This window comes from Narcine bancroftii, chromosome 6 (genome assembly GCF_036971445.1).
Source record: "Narcine bancroftii isolate sNarBan1 chromosome 6, sNarBan1.hap1, whole genome shotgun sequence".
NCBI lineage: Eukaryota > Metazoa > Chordata > Chondrichthyes > Torpediniformes > Narcinidae > Narcine > Narcine bancroftii.
Window position 1 is genome coordinate 166,382,668 of NC_091474.1, and position 27,635 is coordinate 166,410,302.

General features: G+C 42.9%; 1 long non-coding RNA gene across 1 annotated transcript in view; it reads left to right on the forward strand.

Moving 5' to 3' along the window:
* The first annotated feature begins 4,600 nt into the window (after nucleotides 1-4,600).
* The window catches only part of LOC138736698 (uncharacterized), an 82,656-nt gene continuing 59,621 nt past the window's right edge, over nucleotides 4,601-27,635 (forward strand). The window contains exons 1-2 of the long non-coding RNA XR_011340512.1: nucleotides 4,601-6,302; nucleotides 9,011-9,103. This is a non-coding gene — a long non-coding RNA (uncharacterized lncRNA). The remainder of the gene's footprint in view (nucleotides 6,303-9,010; nucleotides 9,104-27,635) is intronic.

Here is a 27,635-nt window from a genome sequence, read left to right on the forward strand (position 1 = left end):
AGAAATTGAAATCTCCTCCTGGCTGTAAGAACATCATTTAAAAAATCTCAATGTTTGGATTGTTTTCTATTCCCAAAGTCAGTCAATGATTCAGGTTCAAATATGACTGCAAACCACAATTAAAACTGTCACATTAAATGTTTGACATTGACATAAGAAAGTAAAGATTTATTTTTCTGTAATCTGTTCATTGATGCTACTCTTTGCATATAGATATTTCTGGAATATTAAAATAATAATCTGATGTCATAACATAATTATGAAACGGTGGCATAATTAAATGTTAGTTTTTGCATACAGAATCCGTAATTACAGGACATAAAATATATGGCAACAATAAAACTGACGTGATAAACTTAGTACAGAACTTGGCTTACTATGTGCAATTTCTAGAATTTGATCTTCCACTGTGCTGGGGCAAAGGGAAAGTCAAAATACCAGTAATTCCAAAGTGAAAATCAGAGGAGTAGAAATCTTTCAGAATATGAGGTCAGCAAAATTAGGGATTTAACAAACATAGAATGACCACGCTTTTAAAATGTTTATAAAAATGTAGAAATGCCATTGTTGCTGTTTAAAGAGAAAACTAACAATAATAAAGTAATTTTTAAAAAATGAATTACAAAATAATAAAATATGCATTTTAGTAAATTCATTTGTCAAGTAACCAATATGTCTTTACATTCAAGATCATCGTTTAATCAACTCCTCCAGGAAAGGGAGTGGGATGGGGGTTGGAAAGGAGGTCAACTGGAATAGATCTCTTTCCTGCAATCAAATTCATCCACTGTTGGTGATCTGGCCAGGAGCCAACAATGCTGCTGTAGTTTGTTTCTGGCTGCTGCCTTGAATGAGAGTCGGACTTCATGCCAGACTGTTAGGTCACAAGCTAATCAGCTAACCAATTATCACATTGGGCAAAATCCACCCCAAGAAAAATCACTGCATGTAAAAATGCTCATCAGGATCATGATGGAGTCTTTTCCACACAAGTCTTTAACTTATTCATCTTGCTCTGTTGTATTTCTGTTTTAAAAATACATTTCTAATTTCCTTTTAAAATAAATTATAGACTCGGTTTCATCTTTTTGTTATAGAATTTTTTTAATGGAGTTTTATATCTTTCCCCTTTAGCTCCTGTCTCATTAGCCATCAAAACAAAATGTTCATCTGATGGCAATAATTTTGAGATAAACCAAGAAGGATGCTCTTGGCACTGCTCACCGAATCATTTATGCCTGAGAACCTTTGACTCATCCCTATCCATCACTTCTGACTTTTCAGCAATCTCTGAGTGATTGTACCCCATGGCATTTGTCACAGTTCTCCAGATTTATAAATATTCTGCAATTGTTCGTGCGAACAGCAGACTCAGCTTTTACTTTATTACTGACACTATTTGTGTTTGAACTTACACCAGCAAATATATGACTCTATCCTTAAAATAACGCTGATTCTGACTTGGCAACAGTCACAAGCAGAGTCAAGGTTTGGGAGATGTGCCAAAAGATGAGTCATTCTGTTGTCAGGCTGCCCAAGACCATAATGCAGAGGTAATCTCAAAAGACTAGATGCAGAGATTCGAATGAACTTGTTTATTCTTCTGGTTGACCAAAGACCCCATGGCATTTTGTTCCAGTTTTCGGAAATCCAATAGTGTTGTTGTGATGTTGATATTGGAGGTCTCATTGACTTGTGTCAATTTGAATAGTCTAAATTACATGTATAAAACTTTCACCATTTCTTGAGTTTTTCTGAAGATAGTGCAGTAACTAACCAATTGTACTGATGATCACTCAGCCATAGTCATCTTCACCTGTTTCATTAATGATCATCATTCCATCCGAAGGTCAAGAGTAAGCACGCTTCTCCTGACATTCCACCATATACAAAGCATAAATCAAGAGCACCATTGAATATTCTCTACTTACAGGGCTAATAAAATATTTGACATCATACACCACAAAGTAACCCACTTGACTGGCATCCAATCCATCACGCTAAACATTTATTCTCTCTGCCACCAACATTGTACTGGTGTGTCCATTTACAACTGCACTGCATTATTTGCCCAGGCTACTCCAGGTTATAAGAAACACCATCTGCAGCTGCTTCTCAAAGATACACATTATCTTGACTTTGAAATATTTCCATGCTTTTCCAGATTTTAGATTTATTGTCAGAATACATGCATGAAATCACATACAAACCTGAGATACTTATTTCTGCGGGTGAGGCAGAATTACCATTTATTGGTAGGGCAAAAAAACTACATAGCATATGCATAGAAATAAATAAAGAAATGTAAACATATAATGAATGTAAACAAACTGACTGTAACACAGAGAGAATAAAACAAATCATGAAGTGCACAAGTAAGAGTCCTTAAATGAGTCCCTGATTGAATTTGTTGTTGTGGTGTCTGATGATGGAGGGGTAGTAGCTGTTCCTGAACCTGGTGATGTGTGTCTTGTGTCAGCTATACCTCTTTCCTGATGATAGCAGTGAGAACAGAGCATGTTCTGGGAGATGTGGATCCTTGATGATTGCTGCTGTTCTCTGACAGTAGTGTTCCCTGTAGATGTTCTCAATAGTGGGGAGGGGTTTGCCTATGATGTCCTGGGCTGTGTCCACTACCTTTTGAAGGGCTTTATGCTCAGGTGTATTGGTCAGCACATTTTCTATCATGCTTCTGTAGAAATTTGCTAAGGTCTCTGGTGTAATACCAAACTTCTGCAAATTTTTGAGCAAGTAGAGGCGCTGTCATGCTTTCTTCACAATGCCATGAGTGTGTTGAGTCCAGGAAAGATCCTCCGAGATAGTGACTGCCAAGAACTTAAATTTGCTCACTCTCTCCATCTCTATTCCCCCAATGTTCATTGGATTGTAAACCTCTGGTTTTCCCTTCCTGAAGTCAACAATCACTTCCTTAATTTTGGTGACACTAAGTACAAAGTTGTTGTTGTTGTACTATTCAGCCAAGTTTTCAATCTCCATCCTGTATGCTGACTCATCACCTTTCTTTATTAACCAACTACTGTCGTATTGTCCACAGAATTGTAGATGGTGTTATTGTCGTACCGAGCCACACAGTCATAGGTGTAAATGTGTGTAGAGAAGGGGGCTAGAGCGTAGCCTTGTTATGCTCTGGTACTGATGGAGATTATAGAGGAGATGATCTTACTGCTTGTGGTCTGGAGGTGAGGAAATCCATGATTCATTTATGCAATGGAGTGTGGAGTCCCAGATCTTGGAGTTTGCTGACCAGTTTTGAGGGGATGATGGTAGTTGATAAAGAGCATCGTGATTAATGCATTTTTACTGTCTAGGTGTTCCAGGGCTTTGCGTAGAGCCAATGACAGCTGTTGCTACAATAGGCGAACTGGAACATATCTATGTCATCGCTCAGACAGGAGCTGATATGCTTCAACACCAGCCTTTCAAAACACTTCATTACTGTTAATGTAAGTGCCAGGCACTAGGTCAAAATCCTGAAATTTTCTGCCCATAAACACCTCTTCAAGACATCACCACCATCTTCTTAAGGGCAGTGAGAGATAAGCAGTAAATGGTGGTCTTACCAATGATGTTCATTCTAAAAATGAAAATATAAAAATAAGATAAATTGGTAAAAATATTAGTGGACAGATTATTTGCACTGAATGTAATAGAACATCTAAACATTTCAAAGCCCACTTTTCATATCACTAAAGAAGCCAACAATGTTTAAGAAGTGATTTAATTCAATCATGAAAGGCTTAGAGAATATAACTGCCGGTAATTATATTAAACAAGGGATAAAATAGATATCAAGGAATGGGCTATGCAGTATCTTGAGGGATTAAAGAACATCACAATTAGTACAGGCTGAACACAGAGAAGCCTGATAATTCCAAAGTTTTAGTCATTTCTTAGTTACCAAAGAATTACTTCAACTTGTACATATTTTTCTTTTTCCCTATTGCTTGATCAGTGATGTATTTTTAAATTAAAATCAGACAAATACACTGATGAATTCACGCAAGTCCTCACCAACTGTTTCTCTTCAACTATACCACTAACATATAATTGCAAACTGAATCCTTACTACAGAGCCTTTAGCTCCCTCCCTCTCCACACCATTTCCTCCCCTCCCCCCCCACCCCCACTCACTGCTCCTTCATTTTTTTTCTTTCACTGTCAGTCTTGGTAGGTTGTAACAAAGTTATAGAGAGTAGTTGCAACCTTATCAACCCCAACCATAGCATTTTAAATTTTGTTTTTTATACCATTGTTGATATTGCTCATACTGCTTATGTTCTCTCTACCATTGATGTAGTGGGCTTTAACATTAGAATAGCAGACTGCCAGCAATGACTAGGTGCTCACTAGTACCAGAGTATAGTGGGCCAGGTCAACCCCGCACACGATGGACCGAATCACTGTAGTGAACAGCCAACGCGGCAGGGCACAGGGGCTGTCCCCTCACTGTGCAGAAGGAGCACGTTGCCAGGGAAACGGCCAGGTCTCACATCAGCATTATGACATCACTCCCATGAGCCTGTTGCCTCCCCTAAAAAGGAACACGTTTGGTTTGAATAAACGGCAGTTACTCGTTTACTTGCTCGGTGTGGACAGCATTTATTTCAGCAGCTCTGCCTTTAGTGGTGACAGGTTCTAACGTTTTTAGAACCCACAACACGCAGCAAGATGAATCCTGCCGACTCGTCCACAGCCCAAGCGGCTGCTGCCAACGGATCTCCCATGGCGCTTTATGCCATAAGCGTCCACTTGCCGCTATTCTGGGCAAACCAGCCATGCAGCTGACTACAACTTGCAGAATCACAGTTCACCCTGCGAGGAATAACAGCCGAGAACACTAAGTTTTGGCACGTGGTCAGCGCCCTGGACCCTGCCACAGCAGCGAAAGACACCCCATTTGTTCACAACCCACCTGTCCGTGGGAAGTACATGATGTTTAAACGTTTTTGCTCGAGTCATTTGAACTTAGCTGGCACAAACAGCCTGTTCTTGTTCATGCAGGGCCTAGGTGACACAACCCCGCAGAACTGATGCAGGAGCTAGTGGCCCTTGCAGACGGACATACAAAGTGCTTCCTGTTTGAGGACCTGTTCTTTTCCAAGTTGCCATTCCACGTTGCCACTGCCATCTCCAACATGGATTTTGCTGAACCGCACCTCGTGTCAAGAGAAGCAGACTGGCTCTTCCGCACTCTGCAACCCGACTCCATCCACGTGCAGCCCATTTGTGCAGTGGGAGCAACAGCACAAACCTTGGTCACTTTGTGCCCCCATGGTGGCCATCGCAGCCCCCAGCCACAATGCAGCGACACAACAGGGTACTGCTACTACCGCCGTCGGTGGGGCCAGAATGCCTGGTGGTGCATACCGCCCTGCACCTTTTCAGGCAGCAAACCCAGTCCGATGCAGGGAAATTAAAAAGCCATCTACCATTAGTGGCCTTGGTGACTGGCACTAGAAAAGGCCTACTTCACCTTTGCCTGACAAGGTCAAGACCATTCTGAACTTTCCCAGGCCAAAAACCCTCAAAAACCTGCAGGATGGTGAATTTCTATCATGGCTTCCTCCCAGGAAGGCAGATAACAAGGAGCCCATCTGGTCTGCAGAAGCACTCCAGGCATTTGAGGAGTCCAAAACAGCATTTTCCAAAGCCACATTCCTGGCCACCCGGATCCAGACTTAACCCTATTGTTAATGACGATGCCTCAGACTGGGCAGTGGGTGCAGTGCTGCAACAGTGAGTGGATCACCAGTGGCAGTCACTTGCTTTCTTCAGCAAACACCTCTGCCCACCTGAGCTGAAGTACAGTGCTTTTGATTGCAAACTGCTGGCAATATACCTGGCCAAACACGTTTTCCAGTACATCCTTGAAGGCTGAGTGTTCACAGCCAACATAGACCACAAGATGCTGGTGCAAGCGATGGGCAAAGTTTTGGACCCCAGGTCAGCGAGGCAACAATAGCACCTTTCATACACCTCCAAATATACAACAGACATAGAAGGGAAGTCCAACGTGGTAGCTGATGCACTGTCAAGGCCAACAATCTCAGAGGTGACAGGTGGCATTGATGCAGCTCAGCTCACCAGGGACCAGGCTGAAGATGCCAACACACAGGCATACCCCACTGTCATCACTAGCCTACAAATTGGAAGAGTTCACGTCAGACCCCGGAGGCCCAACACTCTTGTGTGATATGTCTACTGACCATGACCTGGAGATGGCAGGTATTCATCAAGTCTCATCCTTCCATCCGGTCAACAGTCCACCTCATTTCGGACAGGTTTGTATGGCACAGGCTTCAGTGAAAAGTTTAACTTTGGGCAAAAACCTGTGTACAAAGCCAGTGAGCCAAAGTCCATCGGCACACTAAAGGCCCAGTGCAACATTTCCCACCCGCAGTGGACAGATTTGACCACATGCACGTGGACATTGTAGGGCCCATTCCCATCAGCCAGGTGATGAGGTACCTTTTCACCATGGTCAACTGCTTTACACGCTGGCCAGAGGCAGTGCCCATGCCAGCCTGCAACATGGAGACCTGTGTGAGAGCCTTTACCTCACATAACTTCCCACATAACTTCAGACCGGGGAGCCCAATTTACCTCTTCCCTCTGGGTGACCATGGCCATATCCTGCAGCAGCCAGTTACACCACACAACTGCCTTCCACGCACATCCACACAGTACCTAAAGAGTGCCTCCCCACCTCATTGGTGGAAATAGTCTATGGTACACCACTCTCCATCCCAGACAATGTCCATTTTGTCTCCATGGACCACCACCAAATGCCCTGGACATCCTACAGCAGCTGAGGAACCACACCGCCTACCCACATCAAAATCCTACCTCCGCCCACTGGACACCAACCAGCCACGTCACACAAGTCACGGACTTTGTAAGATTGGAAAAACCAGGTACCCAACTGCAGTGCCCTTACTGAGAAAGGAGGGGATTGTATATACTCTAGACATTGGCAGCAGACATGACATTTTTACAATTGACTGCCCAAGAAAGCCCACTTGGACTGTTCAGAGCCTTTCCCTGCCCCTACACTATGGAGCCGGGGCACCCCCAAAGAGACTGCGATTCTGGGGGTGAATTGGTGTAATGGGCCAGGTCAACCCCACACACGATGGGCTGAATCGCCGTAGCGAACAGCCAGCTCAGCAAGGCACAGGGAGTTTCCCCCCCACCACGCAGAAGTTCCAGGCTGCAGGAGCGCGTTGCCAGGGGTACGGCCAGGCCACACAGCAGCATTACGGCATCACTCCCATGAGCCTGTTGCCTCCCCTAAAAAAGGAACGTGTGTGGTTTGAATAAACGGCAGTTACTAGTTTACTTGCTTGGTGTGGACAGCATTTATTTCAGCAGCTCTGCCTTTAGCAGTGCTACAAGAGCCATTTTGTGATCCAGATTTCATTTAAAAAGATTCAATGAACTATAGCTGATGCAACCTGGAGGAATTAGACAAAATCTAGGTGTACTGATTGAATTCTGAGGAGAGGAGAAGGAAAGACTGCTGTATGACTGTTTGCATAGATTTGTACACTATTGAACTACTATGAAAGGAACTTCTATCTCCCACACGTTGATAATAGGTAGAAATTATTTTCAAAAATTAAAAAAAGTTTGTATTTTTATTTTAAACACTGCTGCCTTTCATGTGGAGTCTGAGTTTACACAATTTTCATTTTAGTAAAACTGATGTCTTTGGTACCATCTGTAATTTATTAATTCATTACAGATGAGAAGTGGATGTTGCTCCTTTGCAAAGCCTTTTGAGTATGGCCAGTGACCAATATCTGAAAAAAAGTACAGTGATCTTCATTTCATTCAACTGAATGATAAAGAAGTCTTTGGTTTAAGTCCCTGACATTTTCATATGCAGGAATGTGCTGACCAGTCATCTTCCCCTGAGCTCATTCGGACTCATTGTGGCCAAGGAAGGGACCTTTGGATAAAAATTCACTGATGGAACTATAGGACACTGGGTAGCATGGCTTTTGTGGCCAGGAAGGGAAGTTGGTGGTGGAATATTTGGTAAAGACCACTGACGCACATCATAGTGGATGAGAAGGAGAAATTTATATCAGTACATATTAGAGTTGGATGGACTTACTGGGAAAAGGAGAGGACTGGGGACTGCCTGTACATTGTATGAGATTTAAGTCATGGGACCATCTGTAAAACAGGGAATGGGTGAAATTAGGATCCAGTGGTACATCAGGATGTGTGGGTTAAAGGACCAGCCCCTTTGACCTGGAAATGATGACAACACATATACTTTGGATTAAAACAATGTAGCATTGTTTAATCCAATCAAGTTTCTAAGTAATAATATATTTAATTTGTATATTTGAGAGGCTCCAATCTGCTGAAGAAAGGTTTTCATACATTTAGTTGTTTGATGCTGTTAAAATGGTGCAGGCTTTCCTGTGGGGTCTTTGGTAAGTTACTAATCTCCACCTATTTAAACCATTAATTTCCCAATTAATACTACATTTTACTTAACAGGCCATGAGCAACTGCTTATTATCTGATGGAAATATGTTGGAACTTGTAAATTATAGCAAGTATTTCACATCCTTTTGTAAAAGAAGACAATAACATCGTTTGCAGTATTTTTAACAGTCATTTTCAATACAGCTTCCAAAGATTTTATAACATGAACATGAACTTCCCCTTGTTACATTAATCATGAACTGGTCCAACACTACAAAAGTACTCTGCACTTTTGCATGTTCCCTTTTTTCTTGAATTCGGATAAAGTTTAATTTTTATTATCTGTATCTTTTGTATTCATTGTCTCTTTTTCAATTTATGTATGCTATTGCAGCCTTTTTTTTATGAAGTACCTGTTTGGCTGCAGTAAGTAGGAATTTTAGTGCTTATTTTATGCCAACTAAACTGAAAATAATGCCCAAAACTCTTGACTCCTTCAGGTTGTTACATTAAGCGACTAATCCAGTCAATGTTCCTTATTTGACAGTTAAATTAAGGATGAACTGAAGCAAGTAAAGACAAAGGGCAAGTTAAAAAAAAGAGAAAGAGAACAGAAAACCGAGGGAAGATGAAATATTTGGTAAGAATAACACAATCACAATGTGTTTCTTGTTTAAATATTTGATTTTTGGTTCAGTTCATGCACTTACTAAATAATTCTATTCATGTTTTTACTCTGTATGGCTCTGAAAATTCTGGTGTATTTTTCTGAGACTACACAGACTTACCACAAAATAAATAAAAACAAATCAAAGATAATTTGTTCTTTGTAAGAAACATCTGATGCTCATACACAAACCAAGAAAAACCTTAATTCTCTTCAAAACTATTAAATGAACTGGATCCATGGAGAATAACTAAATAAACAACTTTTTTTGGAGAATTCAGAATATTTTCTTGTCTTCTCACAATCTATTTGAGTATCATGAGCAGATGTTTCAATTGCTATGGCAGTAGCAGCTGTGTGGGATGGTAATGGGGAGGTCAATCATCAAACACGTTGCATCTCTTGTGTCAACAATTTAGATTTTAAAATAATTCCAGATGCATTTGAATGGAGCTAGGCAAAATAGGTCAATTTTTAGGATTGAAGTGTGCTAGATAGGATCTCAGAATAACAGATAACCTCTTTGCTTCCCTCCTTCTATGCCACGAGAAAGTACATAGTCCAGCATCACTTTCCTGCACTCACCTCACATTTCTTCATTCTTTTAATATCTAAAAATTCTATCCTCAAAGTACTCATCAACAAAACCCCAACACCACTCTTGGGTGGAGAATCTAAAGGTTCACTATCCATTGGGTAAAGAAACTCCTCTTCAGTTTCACCCTGAATGATCAACCCCTTACTTTGAGTCTGTTACATGTGTTCCAGATATCTCAATCAGGGGATATGTTAATTCCTTATCCTCACTATAAGTGATTGTAAATTGTGGAACAATTTTTTTCTGTGCAAAGACCCTGCAAAGCTATAAATATGTCGATGTTTCCAATTATGGAGGGTGCAACATTGTGCTGAAGGTGGCTTAGCTGCATAACAGCTCCATTGACTCAGATTACATCCTGACCTGGGGTGCTATGAGCGTGGAGTTTGGACATGCTCCCTATGACAGATGGGCATGAAACCACTTTCTATAACCCAAGGAACCCAAAGATGTGTGTGTGTGTGTGTGTGTGTGTGTGTGTGTGTGTGTGTGTGTGTGTGTGTGTGTGTGTGTGTGTGTGTGTGTGTGTGTGTGTGTGTGTGTGTGTGTGTATATGCTTAATTTGCCACTGGACAACAATATTTTTGAAACAATAGGTTTGTTTCCTGAGAGAGAGAAAATTAGGGGTTATGATAGATAACTTCAAGCTGAACACAAAGATAATTTCAGATTTGCTGTATTACATTGAAAATTTGGAAAAACATTAAATTAAGATTCATAGAATTTAGCATGTTTACCTCTGCCAAGCTCTCAGGTTGAATGCATAGGTTACACAATAAATGTGAGGAGCCCAGGGTTTGTCTTGGTCACCAATTTTACAACTGCAGTGAGCTCATAGAGTTTCTTAGTAAGTGCAGTCACGCTGCATCTTTGAGCCTTATGCATATACTCACCCAAATGTAACAGAATGTATTGCAGCTGTTGCAACATTGACAAGACATTTCTGCTGTATTGAATCTTCCTGAAGACAACAAATGCTATTGTTAAGCACACTCACCGTGCTATTGCCTGAAGACTATGTACCTCAACATATGTGTAATCTATATCAATGTAATTAATATCCAGCATCTGTATATGTGAACAGCTTTGATAGCCTGGCTGCATGTATCCTGACTCAGCATGTCCAGGCCTAAGACAATATTTGCATAGCACCTGTACTGAGTGCAAGTTTGGACTGACCAAAACAGCTTGCATTGTGGGCAATATACCAATAAAATATGACTTTTTATGATAGAAAACAGGTTATACTTAAAAAACAATATGTGGTAGGAAAGGTTTGAGTTGATTTTCATAATCAGCATCCCAAATTACATAAAATACACTCAAAAGTGCTCTGGAAGCAAATATTTTGTTATCTAGTGTTACCCCTCCTGTAATATTCCAGGGCTGTTTGTGGTGTGAAGAGTTGGTGTTAATGGGCAAGTGTGAGAGAGTAGGTGACAAAATATGACTATATATTCAAATGGATCTTCCAGTACCCAATTGCATAGACATAGACTCAATGGACTGAATGGCTACTTCAGAAGGAAATGTGAAATTGAGATGATGCACAAAGGAAATTCCCAGTAGGCTAAACAATGTAGTAGTTTGAAGCTTAGCATGAGTTAGCAGTAACTGTAGAGTATGTTGACAACCTGTTAGTGATTTATGCAATAGACAGTAGACCATCTACCTGTTTGATTATTAGGAAGTGATGGCCTACTAGGTGAGTTGTACATGGCTCTGTGGAATTGGGTTGGCCTGGACCTGCTGGAAGTATACAACACTATGTTCCTGACAGGAAGCATGTCAGACTCCATGATTCTTCATCACTCTCATCCTCAAAAAGAATGGGGAGAAGGAGGATATCAGGAAGTGAAGACCCATTTCATTACTAAATGTGGACTGCAGCATCTTATCCAAGGCCATTGGCAATTGAATCAAGTCTGCCCTGGCAGAGGTGATCCACCTTGACCAGACCTGCATGGTTCTGGGCAGGAAGATATCTAACAGCCTTGCGCTGTTGAGGGATACCATCACCTATGTGCAGAACAAGGGTGAACACCTGCCTAGACAAGTTAGAGCAGGAGAAGGCTTTTGACCGGGTATTGCAAACATACATGAAGGATGTGCTCTCCAAAATGGGTTTTGGGAAGGGAATCAGGAATTGGATTGAACTGCTCTACACAGACATCTATAGTGCAGTCCAAATTAGTGGTAGTTCTCCAAGTCTGGGGTTAGGCAAGGCTGTCCATTGTCTCCAGTCTTATTTGTGTGCTGTATAGAGCTTTTGTTGAATCCATCAGGAAGAATGAGGGCATAAGAGGAGTGACATTGCCAGGCAGCAGAGATACTCAGGTCAAGGCCTCCATGTCTTCTATTCAGATACATAATTGGTTTGGAGACTGACCAGCATATGCAGGCATTTTGACTCTGCATCAGCCACCAGGGTGAACCATAAAAAGAGTAAGGCAATGCTCTTCGGTAACTGGCCCAACCGGTCCACCATCACCTTCACAGTCAGACTACTTGAAGGTAGTGGGGATCTGGTGAATTGGTTGAAGCAAATCACAAAGGTCCACCAAAAATTGGGACTGTAGGTGCGATGCTCTCTCTCAATAATAGGGAAGAACCTGGTCATCAAGTGCGAAGTGCTCTCGATACTATTGTGCATGGAGCAGCTGTGGTCCATCCCCCACACGTTCGCCCTGGTAGTTACCAGAGCAGTTTTCAGATTCATTTGGGGTCCAAAATGGATAGAGTCCGAAGGAGTTCCATGTCCAAGTCGGCAGAAAATGGGGGCAAGGGCATACCCAATGTGGCTCTCATCCTGATGACCACATTTGTGTGTGGCTGCATGAGGCTGTGCATGGAACCAAAGTACAAGGGCACCATACCGCTATGTGCTGAGGTTAAACCTGTCCCAGATCTTGTGATGGATGAGTCTGACTCCATTGCCATGCTATGTCACAGTCAGCTGGACTTTGCCATAGCCCCTATCCTTTGTGGAAAATATTTTACAGAACAAAACCTTTGACCACAGGCATCAGACAGTGGTCAACGCCAGAACAAGTCTTTGCGGGAGCATTAGGCTGACTGTGGGGGGCACAATCTGATGTTTGTAAACTCACTGTGTGGGGTTGGGGGGGTTGCTGGTGTTCCCTACCATGAACTTCCTCCATGCACCACCATTGTCCCTCCACTCTGACGTATGCCAAAAAACATGCTGTTTATATTGCAGACTACTGATGCTAGTGATGCTAGGCTGCAGGGAGGGGTCACAATACTTCATTTGGGGGTGTGTCAATGCCTGTGAATGACCTCCTTGGCGCTGACCTTGTCAGCATGGAATGTCCTGCAGAAACAGAAATGAGGACTTGAGGATCCAGTGGGATCGTTCTCTGAGCACACCATCCAGGTCATCTGGAAGGATTCCTCAATGCCAGGACTTTCAAACAAGTGTGACGGATTATGTTTTATTTTATATTGTATATAGATTTGTTTTAAAAGGAGATAAATTGTGGCACTTTTTTGTGTAGGTCATACAAACACTTCCAAACATATATCATTTAAAATGACAAGGGCTCTGCTCAAACCAGACAGTTCAGGCTCGAAGTGCTTCTACAAAAACTTTGAAGAATGCCTACAAGGACTTCACAAATAGGTGTTAATTGGACAAGCTGTGGAGTAATGGACTATTGTTGTGGAAAGATGAACAAACTCAGAAGATTTGGCCCAGAGCCACCTGTCTGAGTGAAGTTGGCTGTTCTAAGAGCATCATATGGTTTTCTCTGAGTGAGAGAGAGTTCAGTTCTACAGTTCAGCAGCAGCAGCTGGGACTGGAACAGGACAAGCTGACAAGCTTGTGGAAAAATCCCATTTGGAAGATGGGCTGTGAGTGTTTAGTTCAGCCTAGTCAAAGCCCTTGTGGTTCATACAAGAGGAGAGGACTGTCTGTCTAATGTTTCACTTGAAATAAGGGAAACGGAAAAGGAACTCTGTGGTGACCTGAAAGAAAGAGGTTATCATCTGAAAAACCCTGATGGGGAAAGTTTCTTCAGCAAGACACTGAAGTGGCTGATTACAAGGAATCAGTTGTGGGTGTCCAGCGAACAACAAATCTCTCTCTGAAAACTGACAAGAACCTTCCTGAGCAGTAACCATTTACCTTTCAAGCACCAAAGCCTTGTGAAATTCATAAATGTTAAATTCTGTGCACAGTATAAGAATCGCCTGCAACCAATGAACTTGGAGGAATGAGAAGTGAGATTGGACTGTGAATCAAATAACTTTTCTGAATTTATACACGCATTACAAACACGTGCACTTAGAACTAGAAGGGGGTTAAGTTAGGTTAAGTTAATAGTGATAAGATGAAGTTTGATCCTGTTTTCATGTTTAAAAATAATTAAAAGCAACTTTTGTTTCAGTAACTATTTGTCTTGGTGAATTTCTATTGCTGCTGGGTTTTGGGGTCCTCTGGGCCCATTACACCAGCACCAGGACTTGTACAACCAGAACATTCCCCTCCATGCACGTTGTCCTCAGGACAGCTGTGGTGGAGTGGAGATTGTAGCTCACCTCTTTGCTGAATGCAGATTCTCAAGAAGTGTGGAGAGAAGGATGCAGGAGGCTTTTTCATGGTTCATCCCCAACAGCAGCATGACAGAGGACTTTTTGATCTAAGATCTGTTCCCGGGGAGGCACTCTGAGTCCAATATCTAGAACTGCTGGAAGACCATCAACTTGGAGAAAGATGCTCTTTGGTCTGCCCAAAATCTTGTTGGTCTTTCAGCACACGGAGATGTTGATGAGGGAATGCTGCCAACTGCAGAAGTACGTGCTGAAGGACGCACTGAGGCTTGGTGTAACCCACACGAGGGCGCTCTGGGGAAGAACCACAGTGTAGAGTCCTCCCATAACCGGGCACTGAAGAAGCCCTTCAACCAATAGGGGGGAGAAACAACTAGGTGTCACAGTGGTAGTAATTGGGTATTAAGAGAAGAATGTAAAGGTCAGAACAGTTGGCGTGGCAGTTAGCTCTACACGGTTACAGCGCCAGTGATCGGGAATGGGGTTTGAATTCCACGCTGTCTGTAAGGAGTTTGTGCATTCTCCCTGTGTTTGTGTGGGTTTTCCCTGGGGGCTCTGGTTTCCACCCAATGTTCGAAACATACTGGAGATGTAGGTTAATTGGGCGGCACGGACTCATGAGCTGAAATGGCTGTTACTGTGCTGAATGTCTAAATTTTAAAAATTAAATTATGTACAATGATGAAAACATTGGTATGATTGACACTAGGAATGTAAAAAGTCTGGAACAGTTTTCTTGTGTTGTAAATAATTTTTTGTGAATTTTTTGTGAATTAAGTATATTTTTGGGAAAATCTACCTGTTCAATCGTTTAACCATAGCAGTTTGCACAAGATGTTTAATATCTATTCCACTGTCTCTCGCTGCCACCTCCTGTCCATTATGTGGTATTGCTGGTTTTTGGCAGTAGCATTCAGCAATTTTAAACTACAATTGTCCCACTCCAGTCCAGGCTTTAGTTATAGAATTCTACAACATGGAAACAGGCCCTTTGGTCCATTCATCCATGTAACCTGAATGAGTCTGATTTGGCTGCATTTGGCCCATATCCCTCTCACCCATTCCTGTCTGAATGTCTTTTAAACATTGTACCAGCTTCTCTCACTTCCTCTGGCAGATTGGCTATTCCATTCTCTCTGCACCAATTCTAACTTCACTATCAAACACACAGAGAAGGGTGAACACATTTTTGTTTTCTATGGATGCTGCATGACTTGCTGATTTGTCCAGCATTTTTGTGAAAATCTATATATCTCTGCTTCACGTGAAAGGTCTCTTTATGGCCAAGGATAGTTTCTTTGTAAAATCACAGAAATGCTGGAGTAATTTAACAGGTCTCACAGCACTCATAGGTGGTAAAGATATATTATTGATATTTCAGGCCTGAGTCCTTCCTCATATGAGTTTCCTTGTTTAATTTTCAACCCCACTAGCATCCAATATATTCTCTGACCTTCTGCCAACTTGAACAAGGTCCCACTCCAAGCCACATCTTCTCCTCATCACCACTCTCAGCTTTTTGCAGGGATCAAGACTCTCTGAGACTCTTCGGTCTGCTTATCCCCTGAGGCACTTTCCGCTGTAACCACTGAAAGTACAAAACGATTCCACACATCTCTCCCTTACATCCAGCCAGTGCCAAAAAGTTATTGACTCAAAATGTTGATTTTATTCTCCTCAGACCTGCTTGGCCTATTGCTTTTTTTTTCTAACTTTCCCTCTCAATTTATACAATAAATTTCTGTTGAATGGTGGTGAAGGCAACACAAGAAGTCCCTGTTATTCCTGCCACAAGGTCTTTTGTATTCACCCTAGGACTATTCTGAAAATGGATATTGTGCAGTAAGGTTCACTCTGATTACAAGAGCAAAGTGTCATGCTGAACCTAATAGAGTGTTTAGTATAAAACCTGAAATGTGGACATAACTCCGATCACTTACTGCTTTGTACATTTGTGCCCCATAATGATGAACTGGTTATTGGGGAGCCAAGGCAGGCCAGCTATTTCTTTGAGACATTGTAATGGACCTCCTCAGCAACTGTCTCCCCTTAGCCTACCGAGGAAAACATGATGCCCTCTAGCTTCAAAACAGAGAGTACCCCTTCACCCTTGTTATATAACAATATCACTTTGTCATACATTAGTGTGACCACAGTGTTCCTTCATGACTTAGAACCATAGAGCATTACAGCACAGAAACAAGCCATTGGCACTTTTAGTCTGTGCTAATCAATTTTTCTGTGTAGTCCAATTGACCTGCACTCAGTCCATAGCCCTCCATATCTCTCCATTCATGGGCCTATCAGAATTCTGAAATGTTAAAATTGAGATCACATTCACCACTTTGTGTCTTTGTGTGAAGACATTTCCCCAAACATTTTCCCTTTCACCTTTAACACATGTCCTCTGGTTTGTATCTCACCTACATTCAGTTAAAAAAACCCATCTACATTTACTCCGTCTATACCCATTGTAGTGGCCCGTGCCTCAAGCCAACACAGGAAATGGCCATTGAATGCAGCAACCGGCAAAGCATCGTGCAGGCTGAAACACCCTTTTTCATAGACCACTGGCAGAGCAGTGAAACTGGCCAATCACCGCTGGTGGATTGCAGGGAGTCCAATCGGGGCTCGGGCATCCAAGGTAATCAATCGGCAGCCGGCCTGCTCAAGCCCTGCCCTGGTGGTGATACGGCCAAGCTGACTATGAAAGGCAGAGCTGCCACTGAATAAACTCAGTGTCGAATACACTCTACTGGTGTGTGTTTCTTTCTTCTCCTGTGGATTTAAGCTACAGCCTTAGGGCTATAACCAAGAACTATAACCTAGTTGTAGTTGTAGTGACCTTGCTACACCCTCATAATTTTAAATATCTTTATCAAATCTCCCCTCATTCTTCTAAGCTCCAGAGAATAAAGTCCAAATCTGTTTAACTTTTCTCTGTAACTCAGTTCCTGAAGTCTGAAGAACATCCTAGTAAATCTTCTCGACACTCTTTCAAACTTATTGATATCTTTTCTGTAGCAAGGTGAAAAAACTGCACACAATATACCAAATTTGGCTTCACCAATATCTTAAAACCATATAACAGTTTTCAGCGCGGAAACAGGCCATATCGGCCTTTTGAGTCCACACTGGTTCACTTGAACAACTCCACTAGTTCGCCCCTCCCACTCTCCGCCCAAAACCCTCCAACTCCCTCACATCCATGTACACATCCAACCTTCTCTTAAATGACAGAAAGGACCCTGTCGCAACTATCTCTTCTGGAAGATCATTCCATTCTGCCACCACTCTCTGAGTGAAGAAGCATCCTCTAATATTTCTCCTAAAGTTTTTCCCCCTACCCTTAACTTATGCCCTCTTGTTCCAACCTCCCCTGCCCTCAGGGAGAAGAGTCTACTCACGTCTAGTCTATCTATTCCCTTCATAATTTTAAATGCCCTCTCAACTGTCTACATTCCAGTGAATAAAGTCTCAGTCTACTTAATCTTTCTCTGTACTCTAGATGTTGTAAGCCAGGCAACATCCTTGTAAATCTTCTCTGCACCCTCTCCACCTTATCTATATCCTTCCTATAATTTGGAGACCAGAACTGAACACAATACTCCAAACCTGGCCTCACCAATGCCTTAAACAGTTGCAGCTCCTATACTCTATACTATGATTTATGAAGGCCAGCATATGCCTTCTTAACCACCTGTCTACATGGGAATCCACCTTCAAGAAACTCTGTACCATAACTCCAAAATCCCTCTGTTCCTCTGCAAACTTCAATGCCCTCCCCGTAACAGCATATATCCTATTTTGGTTATTTTTTCCAAAATGCAGCACCTCACACTTGTCTATATTAAATACCATCTGCCATCCTTCAGCCCACTTTTCCAAACAAACCAAATTCTTCTGTAATCCAAGAAAACCATCCTCACAGTCCATCACTCCCCCAATTTTCGTATCGTCTGCATATTTGCTTACCCAGTTAACCACCCCCTCCTCCAAATCATTAATATAAATGATAAACAACAGGGGACCCAGCACCAATCCCTGAGGCGCACCGATCCCTGAGTCACACCGCTCATCACAGGCTTCATCCTGACAGACAGTTGTTCATCGTGACTCTCTGCTGTCTATCTTCCAGCCACCTCTGAACCCTTCTCACTATCTCTCTATTAATCTCCAGTAACGGAACCTTCCTTACTAACCTTACATGCGGAACCTTATCAAAAGCCTTACTAAAATCCAAATAGATCATGTCAACTGCCCTACCTTCATCCACTTTTCTTGTCACCTCTTCAAAAAACTCAACAAGATTCATCAAACATGACTTTCCCTTCACAAACCCACGCTGGGTGCCCCTAATCAATCCCTGCCTATCCAGATATTTGTACATACTATCTTATACAACTGTAACATAATATCCAGCTCCTATACTCAGTACTTCGATTTCTGGAGGCCAATATGCAAAAAGCTCTCCTTACAACCCTATCCACCTATGATACCACTGTACTTGTCAGTGCCCTACCATTTACCGTATATGTCCTTTCTTGGTTTGTCCTTCCAAAATGCATCACCTCACACTTGTCTGCATTAAATTCCATCTGCCATTTTTCAGGCCATGTTTCCAGCTGGTCCAGATCCACCTGCAAGTTTTGAAAAACTTCCTTGCTGTCTACAGTACCTCGAATCTTACTGTTATTTGCAAATTTGCTAATTCAGTTTACCACATTATCATCCAGATCATTGATACAGATGACAAACAACAACAGTGCCAGCATCAATCCCTAAGGCACACCACTAGTCACAGGCCTCCAGTCTGAGAAGCAATCATCCACCACTACTCTCTGGCTTCTCCTGTCTAGCGAATGTCTAATCCAGTTTTCTACCTTAACATGAATACTGAGTATCTGAACCTTCCTGACTAATCTCCCATGTGTGACAAACATTGCTTGACAAACCTGTTGGAATTCTTTGATTAACATTGTATTTCATTTGCTACTTCTCTGCCCATTTTCCGAATCTGTCGAAGTCCTTCTGTAGCCTCCCTGTTTGTTCAACACTACCTGCTCCTCCACCTACCTTCATAACATCTGCAAACATGGCTACAAATCCATTCATTCCATAATATAAATCATTAATCTACAACATAAAAGAAGCGGCTCCAACACCAACCCTGTGGAACACCACTAGCAATTGGCAGCCATCCAGAGTATGATCCCTCTCTGCTTCCTGCCAACCAGCCAATGCTCTACCCATGCAGGAATGTTTTCTGTATACCATGGGCCATTATCTTGTTATGTAGCCCCAATGGCCTTCTGAAAAACCAAATACACAGCATACACTGTGTGACAGATTATAGATATGCTTTTGGAAGATAAATTAAGGCAGGCTTTTTTAGTATAGGTCATATACAAATACTTTAAAACAGATCTTATTTAAAATACTGGAGCTCTGTTCATGCTAGACAGGCTGGCTCCAACAGCCTTTGCAAAAGCTTTGGAGAGTGCCCAAATGACTTCACTAATGGATTGTTGTTTACAAAAAGGCAACAGATGAACGAACTCGTTGGATCTGCAAACTCTTTGGAATGCAGCTTGCTGATCTTTGAATAAGTCACAAGCAGGCTAGATAAAGATGCAGTTGTTATGAGCCCAGAGGACCCCAAAAACCAGCAGCAATAGAAATTCACCGAGATGGATCGGATGGTAGACAGGCATAAATGGATGGTGACGTTCTCCTACCTTAACAATGTCACCATCTGCAGCTATGATCAGCAGGACAATGACGCAAATCTGACGAAATTTCTCTGCACAACCAAGTCCCTTAATTTGACTTATAACAAGGTGAAGTATGTGTTTAGTACCACTTGCCTGGCCCTCTTTGGATGCGTCATGGCACACGGTGTCATTGCCCCCAACCCCAATCGCATGCATCCCCTTATGGAGCTCCTGATACCACACAACCTCAAGGAGCTGAAACGGTGCCTGGGGTTCTTTTCTTACTATGCCCAATGGGTGCCTAATTATGACGATAAGGCCTACCCCTTAGTAAGGTCCACAAGCTTCCCCTTATCAGCAGAAGCCCAGGCAGCATTCAACTAAATCAAAGGAGACATCGCTAAAGTCACGATGCATGCTGTGGACAAATCCATCCCATTCCAGGTGGAGACCGATGCCTTCAATGTCAACCAGGAAGGCAGACCAGTAGCATTTTTTTCCCACACCCTCCACTGCCCCAAGACACGGCACTCCTCAGTCAAGAAGGAGACACAGGTGATCGTTGAGGGAGTACACCACTGGCGTCACTACCTGGCCGGGAAAAGATTTACCCTGCTGACAGACCAACGGGCCATTGGCTTCATGTTTAACACAAAACTGCGGGGTAAAATCAATAATGATAAATTCCTGAGGTGGTCTCCACCTATAACTATGGTATCCTGTACCGGCCAGACAAACTCAACAATCCCCCAGATGCCCTATCCCGGGGGACGTGCGCTAATGTGGATCGCGAACACTTCCAGTCCCTCCACAATGATCACTGCCATCCCGGAGTCAGGAGGTTGTTCCACTTCATAAAAGCCTGGAACCTCCCGTTCTCCACTGAGGACGTCAGGTCTCTGACCAGACACTGTTGGGTCTGCGCGGAATGTAAACCGCAGTTCTTCAGGCCCAACAAGGCACACCTCATCAAGGCCACATGCCCCTTTGACCGGCTGAGTTTCGATTTCAAGGAACCCCTGCCCTTGACCAATATGAACGTCTATTTCCTTAATGTCATAGATGAGTTCCCCAGATTCCTGTTTGCCATCCCCTGTCCCGAAGTGACCTCTGCCACAGTTATCAGGGCATTCCGCAGCATATTCACCCTCTTTGGGTACCTGGACTATATAATGATTGGGGTCCTCAATCATGAGCGAAAAGCTGCAGCAGTACCTGTTGGCTAGAGGCATAGCCTCTAGTAAGACTACAAGTTATAACCCCAGCAGAAATGGCCAAGTGGAGTGAGAAAACACTCCAGGCGATTCTCCTGGCCCTTAAGTCAAAAGGCCGAGTGGTGTCTCACTAGCAGGAAGCTCTGCCAGAGGCACTCCATGCCATCTGGTCTCTGTTACGCACTGCTACAAATATGACCCTACATGAACATATGTTTTCCTTCCCCGGGAGGTCAGCATCTGGAACCATTCTGTTGCCCTGGCTCCAGGAACCTAAGACTAACCTACTGGTGGAAGAGGTGCAGCTCCTGTATGCTAACCCACAATACACTTATGCCCAGTACCTTAAAGGCCATGAGGACACAGTTCCTGTCCCTATCTGAGACCTGGCATGTGCCAGAGACAGCCACCACCCCCAGCCCCGGCTACCACATACACACACATCGGCCCTTACAAGAACTTGGTGCAGGCTAGCGACGCCACCCGGGCACCCACACCAAATGCCCGGGACCCTCACCCAGCTGAGCCGACCACCACGACTGTCCCCATGGACAACCAAACTAATGCAGTTCAGACTGACAACAATAGTGATCATGGATAGGAGGGAATCTCTACAAGTTTAAAGGCTAGCATCTTTTCAGCATTATCAATAAATTTAAAAATGGGAATGTAAAAGCTTTCTTTCAAACAACAACATCAAGTAAAAATTAATGCAACGTTCCAGACGCTTAAAACTGTCAGATGGCTGACCCTGCCTGGACTCAGGAGCCAGCTTTTGCTCTGCATCCCCTCTCCCCCCTTCAGACCTTTCAGGTGGCAGAACACCTCCTTTAGCGCTGCCACCTGAACGTCCCTTCGCAGACACCCTCAGCCTGCTCCGGAGCTGCATTCTCCTGGCGATTCCACCTGAAAGCGGCTATTGTCTAGTTCCCCATTACAGCCAGAGAAACAAAAGCAAAAGTGAGACCCCTCAAAACCACTGAGTGTCCATGGATTTACCTCCAGTGCTCCTGCTGCTTCTGCAGTCGCAAAAAGCTCTAGCTCTAAGATATCAGGTATCAAGTATTTAGACAGCGAAGGGCTGATTAAGGATAGTCAGCATGGTTTTGAGTGTGGCAAAACATATTTAACAAATCTTAGAGTTTTTCAAGGAGGATACCAAGAAAATAGATGAAGGAAAGGCTGGGGATATTGTCTTTGACAAGGTCCCACATGGGAGGTTAGTTCAGAAAGTTCAGGCACTAGGTCTCCATGGAGAGGTTGCAAACTGGATTTGAAATTGGTTGAATGGGAGAAGACAGAGAGTGGTAGTGGATGATTGGTTCTCAGACTGGAGGCCTGTGACTAGTGTGTACTCAAGGATCGGTGCTGGGACCATTGTTGTTTGTTGTCTATATCAATGATCTGGATGATAATGTGGTAAATTGGTGAGAATAAAGTGTATATGGGTAATGGCCAGCCCAGGCTCAGTGGGCCGAAGGGACTGTTTCTGTGCTATAAAATGTGGATGAGGGTAGCGCAGTGGATGTTGTCTATATGGACTTCAGTAAGGCCTTCGATAAGGTACCACATGGAAGGTTAGTTAGGAAGGTGCAGTCTTTAGGTATAAATTTTAAGATAGTCAAATGGATTGAACATTGGCTGAAAGGGAGAGGCCAGAGTGGATAATTGTCTGTCAGGTTGGAGGCCGGTGACCAGTGGTGTGCCTCAAGGATCTGTATTGGGCCCATTGTTGTTCGTTATATACATTAATGATCTAGATGATGGGGTGGTGAATTGGATTAGTAAATATGCAGACGATACTAAGATAGGTGGAATAGTGGATAATGAAGAAGGTTTTCAAGGATTGCAGAGGGATTTGGGCTGCTTAGAAAAGTGGGCTGAAAAATGGCAGATGGAATTTAATGCTGATAAGTGTGAGGTGCTTCATTTTGGTAAGAAGAATCAGAATAGGACATACGTGGTAAATGGGAGAGCAGTGAGGAATACAGAAGAGCAGAAAGATTTAGGAGTAACGGTACATTGTTCCCTGAAGGTAGAAACTCACGTGAATAGGGTGGTGAAGAAGGCTTTTAGTATGCTGGCCTTTATCAATCATTGCATGGAATATAGGAGTTGGGAGGTGATGTTGAGATTGTATAAGACGTTGGTGCGGCCTAATTTGGAGTTCTGTGTGCAGTTCTGGTCGCCTAATTATAGGAAGGATATAAACAGAGTGGAGAGAGTGCAGAGAAGGTTTACCAGAATGTTACCTGGGTTTAAGCATCTAGAGTATAGGAAGAGATTGGACAGATTAGGTCTTTATTCTTTGGAGCGTAGAAGGTTGAGAGGGGATTTGATAGAAGTATTTAAGATTATGAAAGGGATAGACAGAGTGGATGTGGATAGACTATTTCCGTTAAGAGGAGGAAAGATTAAAACAAGAGGACATGAGTTAAGAATTAAGGGGCAGAGGTTTAGAGGTAACATGAGGGGGAACTTCTTTACTCAGAGAGTGGTAGCCGTGTGGAATGATCTTCCGGGAGAAATAGTGGCGGCGGAGTCAATTGTATTATTTAAGAAAAGGTTGGACAGGTATATGGATGAGAAGAAGATGGAGGGTTATGGGCATTGTGCAGGGAGGTGGGACTAGAAAGGGGTGTTTAGTTCGGTGCAGACTAGAAGGGCCTAATGGCCTGTTTCCGTGCTGTAATTGTTATGTTATGTTTTGACTCTACAATGCTGCATGACTACAGGCTATGTTGAAAGCATTTTGTCAGATTGTGAATACATTTACTTATTTTTCACGGGGATGGAAAATTTGTGGTAGCATAGTGATTAAATTAGTGGCCATTAGTTCTGAGGGTTGGATGAATGATCTAGAGATACTAGTTCAAATCACACCAGTGGGACTTAACCAACTGTGGAATTTAAATGTAATTAGTTAAATACATTAGCTAATGTCTATAATACAATGTTCTAAAACAGTTAGTTTGCCCTAAAAATTCATACAGTTCACCAATGGCAATCTCTCCTTACGTAGTCTTATGAGTCTCAAACCATAGTTGCATGATTAACTCTGACACATCTTGATTGTCAACTGCAAAATCCTACATTTCCTGTTTAACATTTTTTAAAGATGCAAAACAATAGCCATCTCCACTGTTAGCTATACACAGGGAAACTTTGAGGGTTTGCAGTGACCTGATCCATCATGAGATGGCAGGGCAACAACCTCATAACAGAAGTGCTGGAGAAACACAGCAGATCACGCAGTATCAGTAGAAAGTAAAGAGTAAGCAACATTTCAGGCTCAGGCCTGAAAATGTTGGTTACTTGTTACTTCCAATAGATGCAGTGTGATCAGCTGAGTTCCACCAGCTCTATTATGTATTGCACTGCAAACCCCGAATCTACAGATTTTCCTGTTTAACTTCTGGGCAACAGTCAAATCAGCTGGCATGGCAAGCTTCACTATCAAGTATGTGTAATACCTCACATATATTTGTTGAAAACATTATGGTTGGTTCTACTTATTTGAAATTTAAAGTTAACTATATTATTCCAACGAAAATATTCTGTGGTTTGTAAGTCTAGTAATGGTATCATAGAATCTTTGTAATATTGTGAACTATGTCTCCTCTACTGCTATCATATTTGTTTCCTGAATGAGGCCTTCCACTCCAGGACATCCAAAATGTCCTCTTTCTTTGTTGGTGCTGGAGTAGTCCCTGATTTGTGGAACAAGGAGAGGTTCAAGAGCTTGACAGCTATTGAAAAGAAACAGTTCTTGAGCCTAGAGATGCTGGTTTTCAGACTTCTCTTCCTTCTTCCTAAAAGTATTTGTGAGAAGAGGTTGTGACCATGGTGTGAGGGTCCTTTGTGATGTTTTCTGCCTCCTGAAGAAACACTTCACATGGATGTCTTCAATAGATGGGAGTTCAGAGCCTGTGATGGACCTGCAGTAGTTCAATGGAGTATTCAATGACATGTCAAATCTCCTCAGATTTCGTGGAGAGTAGAAGTGTTGGTATGGATTATTCATGGATGTCTTGATATGCTGGCTCCAGGAGAACTCTTCTGAATATGGACTCCTAGGAACATGAAAGTTCTAACCCTCTCCACCTCTGACCCATCCATCAGCCTCCCCTTCTTACAATAATCTCCTTGGTCTTGGTGATATTGAGAAAAAGTTACCAGTTCTGGCACACTCTGCATTCCAACTCATTATTTCCAGTTATTTGGCCACCATTGATGGTGTCATTAGCAATTTTGTGGATTTGCAGCTGAGTGTGTGATATTTCTACAAGAACCTGCTATTTGTTATATTTTCCTTTTTTTTGTAATATTTTGTTTATTATTTTAATATATTTAAAAATCACAATTATACCAAATATAAAACATCAAGAAAACTCTCCCCTCTATATGTCCAATTAAACAGAGAAAGACAAAGAAAATAAAAGATCATCCATTGTCAGTGCAGACAATAAAACATATGGAGACACTATTACCACGTTGTTAACGACTTTAGAAGCCCACTGGCTAGCCAATAGCAATCGTAACACTATATTGGTGTGCTTTAAGTAAGTATATGCTCTAAATAAGGCTGCCAGATTTTTAGGAAAGTGTTATATCCCTTCCTGAGATTGTATGTGACCTTTTCAAGTGGGATGCAGCTATTCATCTCTGAAGACTATGAGTAGATGGAAGTTAGACTTCCATGTTACCTCTGTGCATTTCCTGGTCACACATAAGGTACTTTCTGTGAATTTAATTTGAGAATTAGTTAGTGATGGTAAAGCCATCATGGTAAAATTCCCTAGAAGACAAAGATCTGAGTCTACTGGGAAGGTGGCTCCCATGATCTTGGTTGGGATGTCACAGAAGTCTTACCAGAAGGGCCTCACATTTGTGCAAAGCCAGGTAGAATGTAAAAAGGATCCAAACTCTACATCACACCTAAAACACATCTCTGATCATTCAGGTTTATATTGGTGTAATTTCCTTGGGATGAGATACAGTTGGAGAAAATTATAATGGACTAATCTATAGTAGCCATCAAACATCCCTGACACAAATCTGACCAGAGTTGTTCATCAATTGTTGTGTTTAGGTCTGACTCCCATCTCACCCTAGATTTATGCAACCCTGGCTTTTGGCTCTCATTCATCCATAAAACATATATTCTAGAAATATATACATTTCCTTCATGGAGTAATTTCTCCTTATCATTGAGACCTGGTAGAATCATTTCAGGATGCAAATTGGACCTAAGGAAGGATCACAGCTGAAGGAAACAAAAAAATTCTTATTGGACAAGTTGTAGTGGCCTGTGGCCCGCGCCTCAGGCCAACACAGGAAATAGCTGTCGAACGTGGCAACTGGCAAAGCATCGTGCGGCTGAAATGCCTGTTTCCATAGGCCACCGGCAGAGCGGTGAAACTGGCCAATCACCACCAGTGGATCACAGGGGGCCCAATTGGGGCCCGGGCATCAGAGGTAACCAATTGGCACTAACCCGCTCAAACCACACCCCAGTGGTGATATGGCCAAGATGACTATAAAAGGCAGAGCTGCCACTGAATAAACTCAGTGTCGAATACTCTCTACTGGTGTGTGTGTCTTTCTTCTCCTGCAGATTCAAGCTACAGCCTTAGGGTTATAACCAAGAGCTGTAACCTAGCTATAGCCGTAGCAACCTCTCTACAGTGGTGATCCTAACTGGTCCAAAGGCACTTTGGACCTGAAGATGGAAGAGCAACCTGCGATCAATGTCATAGCATTGAAGCTGCCCGGTTTCTGGAAGTCGCAACCATGGGTGTGGTTCCAGCAAGCTGAGGCGCAGTTCACCATTCAACAGATCTCTGCTACTATCATGTGGTCAGTGCCCTCGAACATGTCGCATCAGCCTGCATCATTGACTTCCTCCAGCAGCCCCAGGAACAAGGAAGGTGTGTGGCCGTCAAAGAGGTGTATACCTACACTTTTGGGCTCTCAAAGCGTGAGGGCGCTGCCCGACTGTTGCATATCGATGGTTTTGGGCCCCTTTTGCCCTCTTGAGTGACATGCTCGCTCTCAATAATGGCCACACTTCCTGTCTGCTGTTCCACCAGATCTTCCTGGAGAGGCTGCCCAAGGACATCCAGCTGCTCATCGCAGAGGAAGACTTCAATGACCCCAAGAAGGTGACTGCCCGAGCAGATCTGGTATTGGCGGTGAAGAGAGACACCTGCATTTTTCTCTAGCAGGTGACAGCACCATGTGATCAGTGCTCGGCCAGGAAGATCACTGATTGACTGTCCGACCACCCAATCGCCATGCCCCACCAGTGAACAGTAGTGCTTCTATCACTGATGGTGGGGTTCTGAGGCCCATCGATGCTGCTCCCCCTGCAGTTCCAGGGAAATGCCCAGGTCAGCCATTGTTAA